This window comes from Notolepis coatsorum (assembly GCF_963971535.1).
Source record: "Notolepis coatsorum genome assembly, chromosome: 5".
Lineage (NCBI taxonomy): Eukaryota > Metazoa > Chordata > Actinopteri > Aulopiformes > Paralepididae > Notolepis > Notolepis coatsorum.
In genome coordinates this window covers 131,453,398-131,475,851 of record NC_140169.1, presented here as the reverse complement: position 1 = coordinate 131,475,851, position 22,454 = coordinate 131,453,398, and positions in this window count along the sequence as shown.

Here is a 22,454-nt window from a genome sequence, read left to right as displayed (position 1 = left end):
TCAGCGTTGCCTCCGGCTTGGCCGGCTGTCATACTGGCTCAATTGGCAGAGTCAGCGGGAGGGAAGCCGGTGGGGTGGTATTCTGGTAGTTGTAAACAGCGACTCCTACAGGTCGGTCAGGGCGCCTGCACAGCAAAGAAGGGATATGTTGAAGGTAGTGTGACCTCCCACGGGTTACACTTCACCAATGAGAGTCCACGCTGGCAGGTGAAAAGAGGTTGCTGGCTGCTGGCTGTCTCCTATGTGACGGAGGAAGCATCTGATAGACTTCAGGACTCCCTAGACCGACCAGTGGGGGGCACATGCGAGCAACAACCAGGAAGGGGAGGAGGGAATTGGCATAACGACGAAATTGGGATGGGAGAAAATCACAGAAAAACAGGAGAAAAAGTGGATAAAAAAAAATAAAAAATTTTTTTTTGACACGGCAGTCTTAAATGGATAAAGTATAACGTAAGTTTTAGAAATATGTTATCGTACCTTTACTTGAACACCGGTGCGATTTCGACTGAAGCCCGAGCTGTTTTTGTTTTCTCCAAGTATCGCGTAACGAGTAGGGATGGGAATAGAAAACCGGTTCCCGTTGGGAGCCGGTTCCTAATTGTCCGATTCCTGGAATCGCATGCCTCCGTGACTATCGATTCCTCTTATCGCTGCCAGGTTTTTCCTACAGTTGTGCATAACGTTAGCGTTAGCATGCAGCTATAGAGCAGGGCTCGAAATTGCCTGGGTTTTGGTCATATGCTCCTGAAATGCTCCCGCTGTTTGGCTGTTTCTATGTGCAGTGAAAACTACTCCAATGTTTTAGAACCTAGTCATTGATTTAATTCAGGGTAACCTAAGATTAGCCGTGGAGCTAACGCTAGCTAACGCTAGCTAACCAAGCTGATACAGACACACCAATCACGCCACAGAGAGAGATAACAGCTGACTGGGCTCAGGTAGGGTGGGGGCGAGCGGGGAATCCGGGGAGGGAGCGTCTCTGTGTGTGTGTGTGTGTGTGTGTGTGTGCGTGTGCGCACGCTGGTCTTCTGAAAGAACAGATGACAGAGGAGTCAGGAATAACGACCTGTTCAATGCAACTACAGTTCAATAGATTAAATTAGTTTAAGATATTGAACTGTAGTTGCATTCAACAGGTCGTTATTCAATAGATAAAATTAGTTTAATTTCGGGCTTCGGGCTTAAGAGGTTAAGACCACCTGCTATCAGAAAGTCTCATTGAGTGCGGCTAAGTGGCGCAGTGGGCAAGGCGCTCGCCACTAACGCAGGATATGCTGGGTTCGAGCCCAGCTCTCGGAATTGCTTCCGGCTTGGCTGGTCGTTCATACGAATACAATTGGCAGTATTAGGGGGTGGGAAAGCCGGTGGGTGGGGATCGGACATTGTGGACAGCGACTCCTAGTACAGGTCGGTTGGTGTATTTTGGATTTTTTACCCTTTAAATGCCAGTTTGTGTCATGGCATCACAAATTATTGTTAAAAAAAACACACAAAAAGTAAAATATTTTCAGTATATCAAATGCAAAGTACATTTTTCTGGGGGGGATTATTACAGGCTAGGCATGTGTCAATGATTAGCAACAACACAGATTTTGATGGATTTTTTGTAATGTCAGATTTAACACCAACTCTTTTCAGAAAAGTGGGAGTATTTCATTTTGTATCTGACATTACAAAAAAATCTAAAAAAATAAATGGTTATGATCAGGGCTGAAGTTGAATTAAAGATTTATGACTGTTTAGACTGCATTACTCTCTGTCACAGTGATCTCCTGGTTGTTCCCCACTTAGGTTATCTAACTATCGCGCCGCCGCAACCAGAAACACTGGCCTGGCCTGCTTCTAAATTCAGTGGCCTGACTGCAAAAAAAAGATTTCTTGTAAATGTTTTCAAGTACCACCAGCAGTACCACCAAGTACCACTAGTGGTACGCGTACCACAGTTTGAGAACCACTGTATATATACAATGTACAATGCAGAGTAGAAAAGTAACTGAGTTACAGTACAATACAATATACTATATACTATACAGTACAATGCAGAAATGGGATGTTGGGAAATGGGACAATTTAGGTACAATTTACAGTAAGGTGTAATGAGGTATGGGTTGTAGTGCAAATTCTTTGCCAATAAATATAAAGTGTGTTTAGGTGTTCTAAAGTGGGTAAAGTGGGTGCAGCAGTGAGTTGTTTGTTTAAAGTGAGTGTGTGCGTGTGCGTGTCGATGTGTGTGCTGTGAGTGCATTTGATGGTTGTTACGATTGTTCATTGTTCAATCCTTGTTCATTGAGCAATCATTGTTCATTGAGCATCCTGATGGCCTGAGGATAGAAGCTCCTTCTGAGTCTCTCTGTGCTTGTCATGAGACTCCGGTATCGCTTGCCTGACCGCAGCAGTTCAAAGAGGCAGTTGTTTGGGTGGCTGGAGTCTTTGATTATTTTCTTCGCCTTGCCCATGCCCTGCTTGTTTGTGCCGATTGTGCCGGTAAGGCATTTTTATGTTCATTATGTGAAAGGAGTTTGTTTATAGCGGCGGCTCGCAGCCCCCTAGTGGTGAGACAATCATTATTTCAGCTTTAAATGCTTTACATTGTGGGGTAGGTTAGGAGGACTGAGTGACATCATTAATGACGGTCAGCCATACTTAATTCAGTCCCCCATTCTGATTAGGCTATTAGGGCTGTAGATCCTATTATCAAACAATTATTTACGTCACAATTTCTGTCCTGATCCCATTCAGTAATATTATTTTTTAATTATTTGTATGTATTGTTGTTATACTTACCGTAAATAAAAAACGGAGTCAATTGAATTTACTTGACTTACTTTTTAGAGAAATTAAATAACACACAATGCCAGTGAAAAGAACACACTGAAAACCCAGAAAAGTTAACTTTGATTCAAAAACTACTCTGATACTACTGTACTACTCAGTGCCATGTTTGTTCAAGGAAAACACAAAGTTGAATGTTTAAAATGTTATTATATTTAGATAATTTGAACTTAAAAACGAATTTGTTACAATCAGAAAGCGAGGAACTTCGGATGAAATTATAACATGTAGGAGTCGCTGTTTACAAAGACCAGGACCCACCCACCGGCTTTCCCACCCTCTAACACTGCCAATTGTGTTAGTACGACGGCCGGCCAAGCCGGAAGCAACGCAGAGAGCTGGGCTCGATACCAGTATCTCCTGCGTTGGTGGCGAGCGCCTTGCCCACTGCGCCACCCGGCCGCCCTCAGAATATAGTCTTCTGATGATATTGCTTGTTTTAGTCTTGAAAATAAAAACATAATGAGCTCTGCACATTGTAGCTCCCTTATATTCTGTTTATTTTACATCCATGATAAAATGAAACATGACATTTCGAGCGCCCTGCTCTCCTTCAGACTTCAGACTTGTGTTGAGACAGAATAGTGTCTTTGGATTGGCGGGTAGGTGTCATCGTATATGTGTTGATAGTTGTTCTAGACCTATCCCCCAGAGGGTTCTTTCAGACAATTGGCAATGGTCATCAAATTAAACTGAAATTAATTAATATACAGTATATACGTATATATTTGTAATTCATTTTTTATAGTGTAACAGATTACAGAAATTCAAGAAGCCTATTGGAACGTTAGGTTCTGATATGATGTTGATTAATATATCTGCATTATTTTATCCCACTTTACACTTTGCTCTTGCTGCTTGTTTTACACAGATTTTATGTCTTATTTCTAGGGATGTTCGATATTGGCTTTTTTGTTTTTTTTTATAAACTTTTTCTCCCCGTTTTTCAATTTTTTCTCCCATCCCAATTTCGTATTATCCAATTCTCCCCTCCCCTGTCTCGAACGTTGTTAGACCATGCCTCCCACTGGTCGGCTGCAATGTGGACCAAGCCTTGCATCACGTGTCCCCTCCGGTACATGAGGAGGCAGCTGTCGCATCTTTTCACAGCACGAGCGGCGAGGAGTAACGCGTGGGAGGCTCATGCTGCCCCCGTTGCTTCCTGATTCTGCTGTACCGACCTGTAGTAGTCGCTGTCCACAACGTCCGATCCCCACCCACCGGCTTTCCACCCCCTAATACTGCCAATTGTATTAGTATGAACGACCAGCCAAGCCGGAAGCAACGGCGAGAGCTGGGCTCGAACCCAGCATGTCCTGCGTTAGTGGCGAGCGCCTTAGCCGCCGTGATATTGGCTTTTTTACCTATACCGATATACCGATATTGTCCAACTCTTAATTTCTGATACCGATATCAACCGATATCAACCGATACCGATATATGCAGGGTCCCCCCCCCCCCCCAAAAACAGAATAATTTCAGGTAATTAACATTACATATCTCTTGTCATGGAATTAATACAACATTATGCATACTTTTGAGAATAAATAAAATCTGAATTTGTTCTTACTTGGTAAATAAAGGTTAAATAAATGTAATTTTTTTTATTGAAAACCGATACAGATAATTTCCGATATCACATTTTACTGCCAATATCGGTAGGCCGATAATATCGGACATCCCTACTTATTTCTTATGTGTAATAGTCACTAGTTTATTGTGTATAAATAAATATGATAAGTATTTATATTGTGTATAAATACTACTTGTTGCCTACTTTGAACTGCAATCCCCTGTATGAAAGGTGCTATACAAAATAAAGTTCATTATTATTTCAGTTAGTTATGGAGGCAGAGACTACTTTAAATTTCAGTTGTCAATTACAAATGTTTTCATTCAACTTCTCTCTCTCTCTCTCTCTCTCTCTCTCTCTCTCTCTCTCTCTCTCTCTCTCTCTCTCACACACGCGCGCGTGTGCCCCAATCGCTAACAAGTACAAGACGCAAATACCCTCTCCCCCCCCCCCCTTCTCAGAAGCGCTTGACAGGTGTTCAGTGTTCAACCTTACGTCTTGAACGGTCACCCAGCTGCCTGTTTCAAGGTGCACTTCACGTGGAGGAAACCCATCTTACGAGACACTTAAAATCAACTGCTGTGTTTAATAAGCACAAATGACTGCAGCAGCTGATCATTATTCTCTAGCTACCTGTAAATGCAGTTATCGCCACGGCGATTGACCCGCGAGGCTAATCTGATTTAAGGAAACTGTCAAAGCAGTTCAGCTTGATCATGGAACAAGAATGTCAATGGGAAGGTAAATCAGAGAGGCACAGTTTGATCACAGTTCTCACGTAACGTCCTAGTCAGTGATGCAGTGGTCAAATAAAAGGCCATGAAGTACGAACTCCACACCGGATCATACCAACGCAGATAATAAAACATTTGTGAATGATGTTTTTAGGTTTTATTCTCTCGTTTTTCTCTCTACCACTTTCATGTAACGTACACCGATCTGACAACACCACTAACTTTAATCTATACTACAATGGATTTATATCAGTTGGAAAAAGGTGTGTGAACTCTATTTTCACAAATACAAAGACAGGTAAACTGTGTTTAGCTACTGGTTTACTCTCCACTACACCCTTGATCCTATAAGTCACTGGATATATACTCACTGGATTCACAGCAATTCTCTCTGATTCTGTCCCGTCCTGATCTACTACTGATCTACGACTCTGATGGATGTTTGACTCTGAACTCTGTTGCCTATACTACATTTATACCTACCTACTGCTTTCACTGTCTAGTCTACCCATAATACTCTGTATGATAGCATGTACAATTTTTACATCTATATTTTTATATTTACTGCATATATACATATTTGTCTGAACATACCTGCATATAACCCCTCTATATACTTACTTGTACACCTGCATATAACCCCTCTATATACTTACTTGTACACCTGCATATAACCCATAGCTCTGTATGATAGCATCTACAATAATGCTGTATACTGTACCATATATAATTATATCTATCCACATCTGTCCGTACTTACCTGCACATAGTCCTTTACTATATCTATATATCTGTACATATCCTACTCTTACTAGTTACGCTGCTGGCCAGTATGACTACTACCATACTAAGGCTGAGCCCGAATGTTCGAACGTTCGTTCGTTATGTTAACATTCGAATTCTAAATCAAATTCTAATTTTTAATTTTTAATTTTTTTTTCTTTTTTTTTATGTTTCTTTTATGTGTCTATTCATTCTGTTTGAACCAATGTGGTTTTTCTTCACAGTTGCAGATACAGATTAGGCTACACTAATATTATAGTATAAAAAAAAACGTTATATTCATTAAAGAAAGTTGATTTAATAAAAAAGATACTAATTTAATCAGATTAATCACTTTATTCAAATTGAGGTTTTGGTTTGAGGATATAAAAAAAAAAAAAAAAAAAAAATAATATTTAAAACTTTGAATTCCTTTTTATTTTATATTTTTTTATTAAAAACGAAGGTTCGAACGTTCGTTCGTAAAACCCTGACGAAGTTCGAATCCCAAAAACAGGCTTCGGGGACAGCCTTATACCATACTGTCTTTATATCTGTATCACTGTATATTATACTACAACTCTGTACATGTATCCGATTAGCACTACACTGAGTAGTACTAATTTGTATATTCTGTACCCAGTTTAATCACCTGTACATTGTATATTGTATTACACTTTACTGCTACATAAATCGATAGCTAACAATCTCAGGAATTTAGCATGTCTATTTTATCATGCCCTTTCTATGTATATTTTATTACCTGTTTTTTTTATGTCTATTTTATAAGGCTGTCAATCGATTAAAATATTTAATCTGATTAATCGCATGATTTCCCATTAACTCACGATTAATCGCAAATTAATCACATATTTTGTATCTGTTCTAAATCTACCTTAAACAGATATTTTTCAAGTTTTAATACTCTTATCAACATGAGAGTCAACAAATGGTAAATGGTAAATGGTAAATGACAAACAAATGTAAACAAATGCTTGCTTTATGCAGCCATTTAACACAAAAGGATGACCCTCATGCATTGCAAATTTGCATAAAATTCAAAACAGAGTGATGCACAAAATACTGATGTGCATGAAATAATAGGGGAAAGAAAACGTTAGGAACTTGTTAATCACCCACAAGGGCTGAGGACTCACCCCCCGCCCCCCCCCTCTCTCTCTCACACACACACACACACGCACGCACGCACGCACGCACGCACGCACGCACGCACGCACGCACGCACGCATGCACGCACACACACACACACACACACACACACACACACACACACACACACACACACACACACACACACACACACACACACACACACACACTCTCCCAGCTCTCTTTCTCTCTTGCCCCTTCCTCATCTCAAATTTTTTTAAACGTAAATTTTGCGTTTAAAAAAATAGTGGCGTTAAAAGAATTGTGTGTTAACGCATTAACTCAATCAGCACCAGACCCGATGATAGTCGGGTTATCTCGCCATGCGTTGAGCGCCAGGACCTCCGAAAACCAGAGTATACTCGGGTTTTCATCGTTATTTCTTTTATTAGATTTTTTATTCATTTCAGGCACACAGACCTCGGGGTTACCATAGGGATTCACTCTGAGATCGCTAGAGTGCAATACCGGCCGCATCCTGCTAGGTGGCAGTATCGCCCACCCTTCGAAACCTTTTTGTCACACCCGGTGTTACATTTAATTCCCTCTGGGCACAGGTTTTTGGGTCAGGCGAGTATAGCGGTTCACCTGATCACATTGAAACGCGTCCAATGCCCCCGATGCATGTGTTGTGCTGGGTTATGTTGGGGACACGATGGACACCAATACTGGAAATCGCGATCAGACAATTGGAATATTCTTTTTGGGATACCTCCTAGTAAAGGTAAGGACTATATGACATCAATCCTGCTTTGATCAAACCATGATTTCACATCGATCGCAACGATATGTAACATACTCCAAAACGTATGCCGTTGGTGACGATCAAAGCATCAAGAAACGACCCCCCCCCCCTTTCATGCATTCATGATGAAACATAATACCTATTATATACATTTGATTTGGAAATAGTAGCGTGTCCAGGCAAGAAACGCCAACGCTTATAGCAGAATTCCCCTAGCGCCCTATAACTCAGCTTTTCAGGAATTATTCCGGATCACTCCTAACCTATACAATATTCACCACGGTATAACACGTGAACGTATACATGAAAAAAATTCTTATTTTTCACATGTTGAACGATGAATAGTTCATGTCAAATTAGCCATAGTATTGTCTCCATAGCTATAATATAGAATATAGATATAGCCCTGCAAACACCGCCACGCATCCCTATCTCTTAGAGCGGTGGCGCAGTAGGAACAAAGATGGCTACTGAAAGAGTTAATAACGCGTTAACTTTGACAGCCTTACTATTTTATTATTAGTATTATTGCACAATCGAAGCGGGCATGGCCACCCGCATTTCACTGTATGCCCTGGTATGTATGTGACAAATAAAACTCTTGAATCTTGAATCTACATTTGCACTGTCTATCAGGCCTTTTTCCAATGGCCAATAATTATTAATGGTTGACACAGTGTGTATGCTGAGAAGAGTGCAAAGACAGGGAAACAACGCACATATGTTCCATTAAAGTCACCACTCAGCCGTGCCATTCACATAGATCTGTACACTCTGTACCGGAGCAGCACACTGGCAAGCTGGCCCTGGGACTGGGAGTGGGGATGCAGTCAGAAAAACCCTCGACCTGTCCCGTGGGTGGGGTTCACGGATGCCCTGCCAGTAATGGAGCTTCGATTTTCACCACATCACTGTGGGTCGTAGTAATAGTAAGTGATATTACACGGTGAAAGCCACAGGGTGTTGCACTTTTTCAGCCAATTAGCACAGCGCGGCTTTGTGTGTTGCCGGGCGGACGAAGGCCTTGACCTCGAATCTAGCCGTACTGGAGGTGAACGACCCCCACCGTGGCCCTTTGCCTTTTGCCTTGTACCCGTTCATGTCTGTCCCTGTCTGTGTCACCGTTTCACTGGTGGCCATGGAGAGAGACGGCTCCATCTGGGAAAGTACTGAGTACCATGCAAAATGCACGTGCACGTATACTGTGTACACACACACACACGCACACACACACACACACACACACACATATACACACACACACACACACCTATACACACACACACACACACACACACACACACACACATATACACACACACACACACCTATACACACACACACACACACAACACACCTATACACCTATACACACACACACACACACATATATACACACACACACACACACACACACACACACACACACACACACACACACACACACACACACACACACACACACACACACACACAACACACCTATACACCTATACACACACACACACACACATATATACACACACACACACACACACACACACACACACACACACACACACACACACACACACACACACACACACACACTCATGCTGCTAAGGGGAGATAACACGCAGGTTCACTGCCTTAAACTACAGCACTAATGCACAATTAGTCTCACTCACAAGATGTTGACCGCGCATATTAATAGTATTTGATCAAAGACGTCACAAACAACTGGTGATTGTAATCAAATAGCAGGTGATTATCATTAAATGACGACGATGGCCAATGAGCTGTGGCTCTGCGCCATGTCGTATGGCAACAAAACGCCATGAGAACTCTATGAATATTATGCCTCTCTTCTGCTATTTCAGTCAGCATCCTCCCTTTCTCTTGTTGTTTTCTTGTACCGCTATATTGCAACTATTGCATTTTGAGCTTAGCTCCGCCCCTAGTCCACTTTGATTGGTTAGAGAAATACAAGCAATCCAGAACGTTTACTTTTTTTAACCTAGTGCATGATGATAGTGGTTTCTAGTCTACCAATCATTTCTCCTACGCTGGAACGGCACAGTGTGAAGACACGTCTAGCTAAGCTAGACTAATGCACAGTTGGCTATGTAGATGTCTGCTGATGTCACAAGGGGAAGGGTTTGCCCTTATTTGCATACTGTCAAATTTTGTTTCAGGAAACAAATAAGGCAGCAAATGCAGCTATGTTAGCACCTACTAGGCCTGTCACGATAACACATTTTGCTGGGCGATTAATTGTCCCAGAAATTATTGCGATAAGTGATATTATTGCGGTTTTGAGAGAAATAATTTTTTTGAGAAATGTATTTCCCAAAAGTTTTCAATCAACTTTTTTTTTTACTAATATAATGATAATAGCATAATAATGCAAGGAAACCGTTTCAAAGTGCAATAAACCTTTATTTAACATTGGCAGACATTTTAAATATCCTAAATTACTACCTAACCAATCAGATATGAGGTAGCGTCAGAAGCAGAGTAACCTCGTTCCCAGTTTTATCTCCGTGAGAGCAATGATAAAACGAGCAGAGCAATGTGTGTGGACAAGAGGCGGGTTGCTACGTTTACTGTAGGAAGGGGCTTTTAGACCCATGTTTTTATTTTTTGCTTCGAAAAGAGGGACATCCTCTCAATATGCGGGACGTGGGACATTAGGTCAAATGGCTGTGCAGTATACAACCAAAAGCGGGACACCTGGTCACCCTAACTGTGGCTCGCGTTTGTTTACTGTGGCTCGCGGATTATGTGATGGGCAAGCTACTTGGAAAATGTAGTAAGCTACACTACCAGTTACTCTCGATTAAAATATAGCTCAACAATAATCAAATAAACACAAATATATACTATCTCTATTGGAATGGAGACTTTTCAGCACAGGATAAACTAGGGATGGGCAAAAAAAAAAGATCGCACTCTACCCCCTACCGTCGGTCTGGGAGGGCGGAGACTATCACATGCTTCCTCCGACACATGTGTAGCCAGCCTACCGCTTCTTTTCACCTGGCAGCGCGGGCTCTCACTGGGAGAATGTAACGTGTGGAAGGTCACACTACCGCTCCCAGATCCTTCCCTTGCTGTGCAGGCGCCCGACCGAACTGTAGGAGTCGCTGTTTTACAACGACCAGGACCCACCCACGCCGGCTTCCCACCTGCTAACACTGCCAATTGTGTTAGTATGGATGGTCGGCCAAGCCGGAGGCACCACAGCCGATCACGTGATTTTCAGAGGATTGGGATTATTTTTTTTTCAACAAACATGACCATGTTCACGTCTTAAACTCATACTGAGGCCTTAGTTTTGGTTTAAAATTACATATCATCATTCATTTATTTATTGTCACACAGAGCAGAAGAATTTGCCAAAACAAACGCATTTCCTTTGATTTACACCGTCGCACGACAGTGACGTGTGACGAAAATAGCAGACCTACAAGCTCACAACGCGTCGCTCCCGAAACACCGGCAGGTCCACCTGATAACTCGTAACACCTGAGCAGCTAGACAAAATGTCAGAAGTTTGGAAGCATTTTAAAATTGAAACCGAAGCCAGTCCAATAGCCAGTTGCAATGTTTGCAAGGCGGACGTTCCGCGTGCGTTCAACGTTATGTGACTAGAGCGAGCAAAGGAATGGGGGGCCGCTGGTGCTCTGCCAAACAGGTGTGTTGAATGCCTCGCTTGAATGAAGAACGTTCACCTGGATAACGTCAACATTCGCTTTGTGAGGATTTTTCGTCTGTGTTTCAGACCAAAATGGAGCAAATCATTACGTAAGTCGAACACTGAATGTATACTAATGTGCAAACAGATTGAAACTTTGAATATTTCTCGTATGGTGAATGTAATGCGAGCCGCCGCGCTCGACTGGGGCTATTGAGGCAAGTTCAGGCAACAGAGGGGCTTGTCTCGCTTCGCCAGTTTCTGACAAAAATGCGTCAAATTGGTTACTAAATGTGAAAGATCGGATCGGGAAAGATCGGTATCGACAGATACTCAAAATCCCATGATCGGGATCGGATCGGGAGCAAAAAAATGCGATCGAGACATCCCTAAACTGGTAATGGTACATACATACATACTCTATATGTAAATATATTAATATACTGTATGCGTTCATTCATACATACATACAGTACATACATGCATTCCTATATGCATACAGTACAAACATACAGTACTACATCTTCACAGTACATACTGTACATCTAAAGCTGCTTATTCTCAATGTTTCCGTCCTCTCTCTCTCTCTCAAAATGTACCTTACACCGTATGTGTCCTCTGACTGCTATGTGAGACGCCTCCATTGCAGACAAATAAAGTTGAGTGTCAATGCAGCATTACACGCGCCACCCGCCCCTCCATGCTCCATGCTCACGCTAGCACCCTTCTCTCTCTCTCTCTCCTTCCCCTCCCCTCTCCTCGCTCACTAATAGTGTGGCCTAAGATGAATACACTAGGCCTACTCTGTGAGATGAAATAAGCGTGGTAGCTGGCTGTTGCCTAGTTACAGGGGACACGTTGCCACAGTGAAAACACTCTGGGGCGGCAAACGATCACTGTCACCAAGACCCTCAGTATTATTACCCTCAATCAGTGACTGTACACAGGGAAGCCGCCATGTGGAACAGGATCACATGTGCTCCTAAGTTGGAATTTCTTTTTCTGTTTATCGAATCTGGTTGTCATCGACTCTCTGTTCTGAATGTAATATGTTTGGTGTGGGAGAAAAATAAATATCAAGAACTGAAACTATTCTACCCTTCATTCTTGGCAGATCTAGGCTATAGTCAGTAAATTGTGAACCATGACATGAAGGTATATCTTTCTCTTAACTTGCTGTAACTTAGCCTTTAGTTTTTGTCATCCGTTGCTGATGCATTATGATAGGAATATATCAAAGGAGGTTTATTAAAGTAAGGAAGGAGACAACTGTTGCCAATGAATGTTCACCTTAAATCACTGATCATCCACTCTTTCTGTGCTCATCTTCACCTTCATAGCTAAGGTTAGGCATGGTGGTCGGGGCATGGTGGTCGGGGCATGGTGGTCAGGCATGGTGGTCGGGGCATGGTGGTCGGGGCATGGTAGTTGGGGCATGGTGGTCGGGGCATGGTGGTCGGGGCATGATGGTTGGGTGCATGGTGGTCGGGGCATGGTGGTTGGGTGCATGGTGGGCATGGCATGGTGGTTGGGGCATGGTGGTTGGGTGCATGCAGTTTGAGGTGTTGGGCCGTGAGGAGTGACAGTGTGGGAGGGAAGAAAGGCTACAATTCTAGGACGCACACTTCTCTCTCTCCCTTCAGTCACCCTCCCACCTCTGTCAAAATCCCTTTCTCCCTTCTACTCTCTTACGCTTCAAAGCACCCTGCATCAAGGAGCCTAACCCACCATCTTGAACCAAGCACAAGCCATGAATAAAGAAGATGGTGAGGTCCCCCTACCGCCTCCCCAAGCCAAACCCGTACCCGTAATCGCCCCCCCTGTCGCCTCAAAACGGGACAATTAGCTCAATGGCTGGGCCTGGCCCACAGTGGCTGAGTCACCCTCCAGATTGGCTCAGCACGGGGGTGTCCACTGTCCACTGAGAAACACCCCCTCCATCTGGCCTTCACTCTGGCTTACCGGCACGGCCATTGCACACCATTTTCCAGGAGCATGCTCAATTGTCTTTTTATGAAGAGGTCAGGCAAGACGTTTCCGGAACGTTCAAACTGGCTAACAGGATTCTGCTTTTCACTTCCCTCTGAAAATGGGTGCCTGGGTAAGCTCCCCCTCAGGCACAAGGCACACACATTTAGGGGTGTAGGTGAATGCCGTGCAGGAAGGCTCACTGGAGGAGTGTTTCAGGGAATCGGTAGGTCAGTAGCTGCAAAGGATAATTGTGATTATTCTAAATGTAGACTGTATTCTTTTATCGTCCGTAGGGATGGGTACCTTTCACATTTGAACCGATACGGTACCGGTACCTGTGAATCGATACCGGTACCCAACGGTACCTTTTTTCGGTACTTTAGTCTCAAGAAATTTTATTTACCTACCTCAGTCGCGAAAAAAAAATCCAAACTTCAAATAACTAACGTCACGGTGACCAATTGCAGCCACTCTTATTGTCTGGGACCAAATACGGCCACGCCCCACTCCCAGCAAAAAGTGGGAATCTCTAGAATGGGTTTGGGGCGGCGCTGTATACGGAAGTGCCTCTCAAGGTGACGATTAGACAACACTTTCTTGTTGTCAGTAGATGGCAGCATTGGTTTAAAATTAAAGGCTGAAAATGTTGAGAACTACAACACTGCATTTCCCAAGAGCGTTAGCACAGGTCGCAGGTCACTGGGATGGGTCTATATTCTCCGACGTGATCTGAACAGCGTTAAACTATTACTGCAACCTCGGTATAGCGACCGCGAATGGCCAACTAATTATCTTAACAAAAGTGCGCTGGTAGCATTACATATGTTGTCTAAAGGGGGACATATGGTACAATTTAAGATTCTAATGATAATCGGCATATAAAGGACAAGATAAAGCATCGTTAATTTGTAAGAAACCTCAATGAAAACGGCGCAGGGTGCTATTGTTATGAAAATGTGATAGAATCCTATAAAAATGTGGACGCACTTGGCCTACGTTCCGTTACAATTTCGACAGTTTTCGGCTTGCCATTGCTCCGACTGCTTTGTTGTTGAATCAAGTCAAATCCTAGGTAAGCATATATTGTGCTTGTGAACGTTGACATGAAAAGAAAAAAGGTAAAATTTTTTTTTTATCTCACTTGAATCGATACTCGGTAGTACCGACGTGTTTCGGTTCGGTACCTCAAAAGTACCGAATTCGGTACCCATCCCTAATCGTCCGGCATCATACTGATCGATTCAGTGTTTTGGGAACTTCAGTCGGCTGCAACTCTGTACTACTGTATTTAAAAAAAGAAAAATGCACTCTTCTGTGAAAGCATTTAAAAGCCTTTATTGAGATGGCTATTTCACAGTGAAACTCTTACAAATTTAGACAATAGATATTAATAGCATATTAATAAACAGAAGTGCAGCCCTCAGCACACAGTTTCAGTACAAGATATTACTTCTAAGTCCCTTATAAGTGCCCTTATAAACACCCACATACCAAAATTCATGAAAATACATAATATAACATTGTCATCTTTTCTCACACAGTTCTATATATTTTTTGGCCATTGTGCTTCAAAACATTCATGCCCCCCCCCCCCCCCCCCCCCCCCCGGTATATTCAGAGAGCAGAGTTGTTAACTTAAATGAGCATTCGCTCTAGCTAGCGCACCTCGGCTCATCAATTCGTTTTATAAACACAGACTGGGAAATACACAAAGGTAATGCATGTTAACATTGATCTACAGTTGAAGAAACACAAGTAATCTCACCTTAATCACAGACGCACAGAAGCAACAAAAGGAACGGTTGAAGAGCGAAGCTGCCTCTGGCAACGCATGGATCCACGCGGCATCCTGACGTGCTGCACCAGAGTGCCGTTTAGCAGCTGGGGGGCAGCTGTCGTTTCTGTCGTTAATATATTGCAATATGCGTTCGAGGATGATTTAGGGAGATGCAGCTTGTGGCATCGCTTAGGCTGAAGTCGCTACTTCACATTTGTCACACAAAACGTCCCTGGCAGATTGAGTGAGTGAGTGAGTGAGTGAGTGAGTGAGTGAGTGAGTGAGTGAGTGAGTGAGTGAGTGAGTGATCCCATAAGTGATCCCAATTTGCCACGCAGAGCCCGCAGCGGTGGTCCTGCACGCTGTGGGGAAAAACACATCTCACTGCACTGTGAGCATTTCAGTGTTTAGAAGAAGAAAGAAAAGGACATAAATGCACATTCATCAGGATATCCCTTGTCTGTTTGGCAGTTGCCAACACTTTAGTTGCTCCAGCGCTATCCTTACTCACTCGCCCCCACGCACCCCCCCCCCCCCCCCCCTCTCCTCCCCCAGCTCCCCACTAACACAGACATCCACCGGCGAAGAGGAGCTGCTCCCAGCCGGTGGCCCGATGATGAGGCAGGGTCTGAGATTTGTTATGATAGGCCATTATTTACTCGCCATCTGCTGCTCTGGACCCAGTGGTCACTAAGAGACTGACAGTGACCTGGTCGCCCTGGACGGAGCTCAGAGCCCCCGGCTGGCCGGCTGGGTCTGACTCCAGAGCTGTCAGCATCCCTCTGCTTTGGAGGCCTACTGTCTGATGCATCTCGGATAATGTCTCTCTTACTGTAGGTTTGATTTATTTTTTGTCTGGCAAACTGGATATCCTTTAATTTCAACGGGTCGGTTATACAGCAGCGACTGCGAAGACGGAGGGAGCTGTTGGAAAAGCAAAGATATTTTACCTTTTCAGATGAATTCACCAGGGATCTTCTCTACATCTTATAATCCAATGCAAATACCATAACATTAGAACGGGATTTGCAGTTTTGCTGTTATTCAATCTGGAAAATACTGTATGATATTAATACTTATATGGAAAAATATGCCATGCGTTTAGATATAGGTGTCTGATGAGTCATGCAAAGACTCACTGCATGCTGCAGATAAGTATTTAATTCAAAATCAGATGATTAGAATATGTTTTCCTCTTTCCCCCAAAAATAAATAAATAAAGCAATGCTCTAGCGTCCTTAAGAGATGCCTAGATGTCATCTACACAGGAAAGGAACATATTGTCTGGCACGACAAAAACAAACTCTACCCAGAGATTTTTTTGGGTGGGTTTTAAGTAAACCTGAAAGGATCTGTGTTTGATCGCTCTCCCACATTATGGTGATTATGAACACAAAGTGTGCAATGTGTGTGTGCAGTGCATGTGTGTGTGTGTGCGTTTAGATGTGCGTGTGCTGGGTGTGCACATGTGTGTGTGTGTGTGTGTGTGTGTAGATGTATGTGTGCGGGGTGTGCATGTGTGTTTAGTTTACAGTATGTGTGTGTATGGGAGTTTGTGCTGCATACAGTATGTGCCTGTGTGTGTGTGTGTGTGTGCATGCACCCGTGTGAGTATAAAGTAACACATGCCTGTGTGTGTGTGTGTGTGTGTGTGTGCGCGCGCGCGCGCGCGCGCGTGCACCCGTGTGAGTATAAACACATGCCTGTGTGTGTGGGCATGCATATGTTTTGGTTTTATTTACTGCCTAAGGTCACACAGATGCCCCAAGACACGTTTTTATTTGCTGTAGAAGCAGTGACACTCCTGTCTTTCTGTTGGTTCCCTTAACTTTAAGGGCTCTGCTATGAACACACACACACACACACACACACACACACACACACACACACACACACACACACACACACACACACACACACACACACACACACACACACACACACACACACACACACACACACACACACACACACACACACACACACACGCAAATTTGATGATTGTGTTGTTGTTCCGCTGTGCCACACAGTCATGTGTGTACAGGGTTCCGCTGTGCCACACAGTCATGTGTGTACAGGGAGTAGAGGAGGGGACTCAGGACACAGCCCTGGGGGGCCCTTATGTTGAGAGTGATGGATGAGCAGGTGCAGTTGCCTGCTCTCACCACCTGGGGTCTGCTGTCAGAAAGTCCAAGACCCACTGGCAGAGGTCATAGTTCAAGCCCAGGTCCCTGAGCTTGGCTATGAGTTTGGAGGGGACTGGTATTGAATGCTGGGTCTGGCGTCCAAAGTGTTAAAGCTAACTCACAGTTGTTGTTGTTGTTGTTGTTGTTGTTGTTGTTGTTGTTGTTGTTGTTGTTGTTGTTGTTGTTGTTGTTGTTGTTGTTGACTGCCTCATTGAAGTTGTTATATAGTTGTTTATTTGTGCCGGACCTGGGGCTGCCTACAGTAGTTAATGTCTCTAACGGACTGACTGACTGACTGACTCCCTGTTGTGAAACATGTCGCGGCCGGGTCCGGCTCTACTAGGCTTGCCTTCTTGGATTGTAATTGAAGGCAAGGAATTGTCCAATGGATAGGTTGTGCAGCCCATATAATCTTTCTGTGCTAATACATCTGTTTCTATTAATTTATTCCAGTTCTGTTCTTACTCAGTCTCTTGCATCTGACTGTACCAGCCGTGCTCTGTAGCACGAGGGTAAAGCTACACATCTCTGTCTCGCCCACCGACATATCTCTGGCGTTGCCTGGCAACCATTTAGCATTTGAGCAAAGGATACCCACATCTAAAAAAAAAAAAAAAATGACATAGAGAAGGCTAAGTTCCTTGATCTCCCACATTGTGGGTGTTTGCATGCAGAATACATTATACCTCCCTCACCAAGCACCCCAGTCGACGTTGGTATCCATTCCAAAAGCTAACGTCACGGTGACCAAATGCGTCCACATTTTTATAGGATTCTATCACATTTTCATAACAATAGCGAATATAATTTACCCTGCACCGTTTTCATTGAGGTTTCTTACAAATTAACAATGTTTTATTTGTCCTTTATATGCGGATAACATTCAAATCTTAAATTGTACCATTATGTTCCCGTTTAGACAACAAACATAATGCTAATGATGCACTTTTGTTAAGATAAGTAGTTTACCATTCGTGGTCACTGTACTGAGGTCGCATTAATAGTTTACCGCTGTTCAGATCGCGTCAAAGAATAGACGCGTCCTAGTGACCTGTGACCTGTGCTAAAGGTCTTGGGAAATGTATTCATGTTGTAGTTTTCAACATTTTCACCTTTAAATTTTAAACCAATGCTGCCATCTACTGACAACAGAAAGTGTTGTGTATCGTCAACTTGAGAGGCTACCCCCGCACTTCCGTAAACACCGTCGCCCAAACGCGTGTATGCTTTTACCAACGTGTTCGTGTTTCCGGGTTCCCGTTTTGCGCTCTGATTGGCCGCTGACCTACGCTAGTACGCGCCCCCCTCGCTATGAATCGCTATGAGCGTAGCAGGCGCCCCCCCTCGCTATGAGTGTAACAGGACGCTCCGTGTTCATAGCCATTCATCTCTAAAGCTAACCACTATTTGTAAAAGCCACAACCACGTTACCATATTTGTAATAATGTAAATCATTGTGTCGTTGTACATATTGTGCCACAACCACGTTACCATATTTGTAATAATGTAAATCATTGTGTCGTTGTACATTTTGTGTATACAACGTGAGTAGCTAACGTAGCTTAGCTTAAGGCGATAGCCGCCGTTCTCAAAACCTAACAATGCCCGATCTAAAATGGTTCTCTCCTCTTTGTATACCTTTGTCCTCACAAGTATTCTGCCAGGGAACTTATGGACACGACAATAGTAGTAGTTATAAGGTGTTTGAGCAGGACGGACGCTGATGTTGATACGATAGCCCCTTTAGCTGCACTAACGCTGTTGTTAGCTTACATGCTAACGGCAATGGGGTCGACCATAGCATTGCGGCTAGCTACCTAGTACCGCTAGTTGAATGGATAAACGGTATTTAACATTGCAGAATGTTATTACTTATTACTATTGTCGTGTCCATAAGTTCCCTGGCAGAATACTTGTGAGGAGAACGGCGGCTCTCGCGTTAAGCTAAGCTACGTTAGCTACTCACGTTGTATACACAATATGTACAACGACACAATGATTTACATTATTACAAATATGGTAACGTGGTTGTGGCACAATATGTACAACGACACAATGATTTACATTATTACAAATATGGTAACGTGGTTGTGGCTTTTACAAATAGTGGTTAGCTTTAGAGATGAATGGCTATGAACACGGAGCGTCCTGTTACACTCATAGCGAGGGGGGCGCCTGCTACGCTCATAGCGATTCATAGCGAGGGGGGCGCGTACTAGCGTAGGTCAGCGGCCAATCAGAGCGCAAAACGGGAACCCGGAAACACGAACACGTTGGTAAAAGCATACACGCCGCCCAAACACATTCTAGAGATTCCCACTTTTTACTTGGAATGGGGCGTGACCGAATTTGGTCCCAGACAATAAGAGTGACTGAGATTGGTCTACGTTCCGTTACTCCCCTTCCCCTGCTATTCCAAGGAGGCCACAATCCATAAAGTTGTAAAGTGAAGTACTACTTTAAGTTTGTGGGCAATTATCCAGAGAAACTTTTTTTGGTGTGTGGGGGGGGGGGGGGGGGGGGGGAGATCAATAGGCCATAATGCCTGGGGATGGTTTGAATGTGCAGTGTATGCTGAAATGGAATGAGATGGATAACTTCACAAATGAAAGGTCATTAGCCGTCTTGCTTTGTGCTGCTTGAAAGTGCCCGTTAGAATTGCTGTGAATCAACCGGATGGTATTTATTTGTGTTTCTATCTTTGGAGTCAGACGTGGCCAGCAGCACTTAGTAAACATTCCCTCTCTCCACGTGGTCATGGTGCGCCGACTTTGCACTCATGATGTCATAGAGTAACAGTCACTACGCGGGGAATTGCCTTTTGCTTCATTTTTGTTACGTCATACGATAGCCTGTATGCATTGCTGCAGTGAGGGGTCAGTGCTAGTGTGTTCAACCAGTCCCTTCCCTCTCTCCTGCCTTGGCCCAGGGCCCTGGCTTCAACGAGGGGCTGTGTAGGTAATACACACTGGAGCACACAGGATCAGAATCAGAAAGGTCTTTATTGGTGCGGCTGGGTGGCGCAGCGGACATTGCGCTCGTCACCAACGCAAGAGACACCGGGTTCAAATCCGGCTGTCTGCGTTGCCTCCGGCTTGGGCCGGCCGTCATACTGGCTCAATTGGCAGAGTCAGCGGGAGGAAGTCGATGGGTGGTAATCTGGACGTTGTGGACAGCGACTCCTACAGGTCGGTTTGGGGACGCCTGCACAGCAGAGACAGGAAATAGCAAGGGTAGTGTGAGCCTCCCACACATTACACCTCGCCAATGAGAGTCCGCGCTGGCAGGTGAAAAGATGTGACAGGCTGCCTCCTCGTGTACCGGAGGGGACACGTGATGCAAGGCTTCTATCCTTCCTACGACGACCTGTGGGGGGCATATGCGAGCAACGTTCAAGACAGGGGAGGGGAGAATTGGAAACAGCGAAATTGGGATGGGAGAAAAATAGAAAATAAGGAGAAAAAGTGGATACAAAAAAAGAAAGGTCTTTATTGCAGTAGTTTACACATACAAGGAATTTGATTTGGTTGCTCAATTTGGTTGTCGGTTGCGACATTAATGGACAGACAATTAAGGTGGAATAAAATAAAAGGTAGACCAACAAAAACATACAAAACAACACGTACCAAAGCACAGAGGACGACCGTCCGTGGCGCCATCCTGGGTCCATCCCTGATGACATAATTATATCCCCATAGATGGACGTGTCCCTAGAGACGGTCCATAGACTATTATTGTGACCCCGTATATTTCAGAAACCTACACATTTACCCATTTGCAGAGAGATGTTGCTCTGCGTTGAATATGAAACCACTCTAGAACGGCTGTCAAGAGAGATGCCACACCTGCACGAGGCACGACAGCACTCCTTAACCTTGTAACCCACCCCTCCATTCATGAATATTATAGGAGAATAGCAAGCAGAGTAAGGGGACTTGTTATAATAGTCCGAGTAGACCATGCGTCTACTAACCTCATGTCCCCACCTACAGTAGTGTTCCTTAATGTCATCATGTTGGTCATCATAAATAAACTATATATTTTTTTGTTTATAAACAAAAATTATATTTTTTTTGCTTAACACTAGAACAGCATTTTCAATAAATGTGTCCTCGTCACTCGGTCGAGCTCCAGCTCTGTCACTCAATGACTTTTCCTAAAAGTACCTGTTTTATCTGGCACGGTTTCTGAAATTTCAAAAAGACTTCAGGAAAATGTAATTAGAACGTTATTCCTCATAATTATATGGAATATATATGTGGAAAGTCACAGCACTTTGCGAGCGTCTAGCGACTAGCGCAGGGGTGGCCAACCCGTGGCTCGCGAGCCGCATGTGGCTCTTTGCCCGTCAATGTGTGGCTCTTCCATCCAAAAAAATATATATAATAATTATAATTTTTTAATTTATTATACTTTTTTATTTTATTTTTTATTTTTTTACTCAAACCTGTGGTAAACCTCATATTTTTATATTAAGAGGTAATTATATAGTTTACACTGTTTATTTTTCTCATATAAGATGTCGGGTCATCTGACCCGTTCTGGCGGGAATCAGTGACATTTTCTCCATGGTTGTGCTAGTGTTAAACAAAACTGCGGGTCCTGCATTTGTAAACAATAACAGCAGAACTTCAGGTACAGTAGCGTTCTAGCTTCAGACAGTGTTCCAGGGATCCAATTCCCCCCTGAGGACAGTTTGTTTATTCACTGCTCACACCATAAAATGAATTACCATCTTGTGTAATAATTACTATGAATGAAAACACAATATGCGCTCACTCTTGATAAAACAGGCCAACGGATATGTTTCAGTCACCGGTTTCAACACACAGCTCTGTGTAGGTTTGGTTTCAACATCGGCGGGCACATTTTAACCGGGGGGGGGGGGGGGTCTGGTGGTCCTCCCCCAGGAGATTTTTGAGTGTCAAACACTTAAATTCCTGCATTCTGGTGTACTTGTCTTGTATGCACCAATTTGTGCATTTCCTGCATTTTATGGTGGAAATGTCTTTATTTATACAAAAC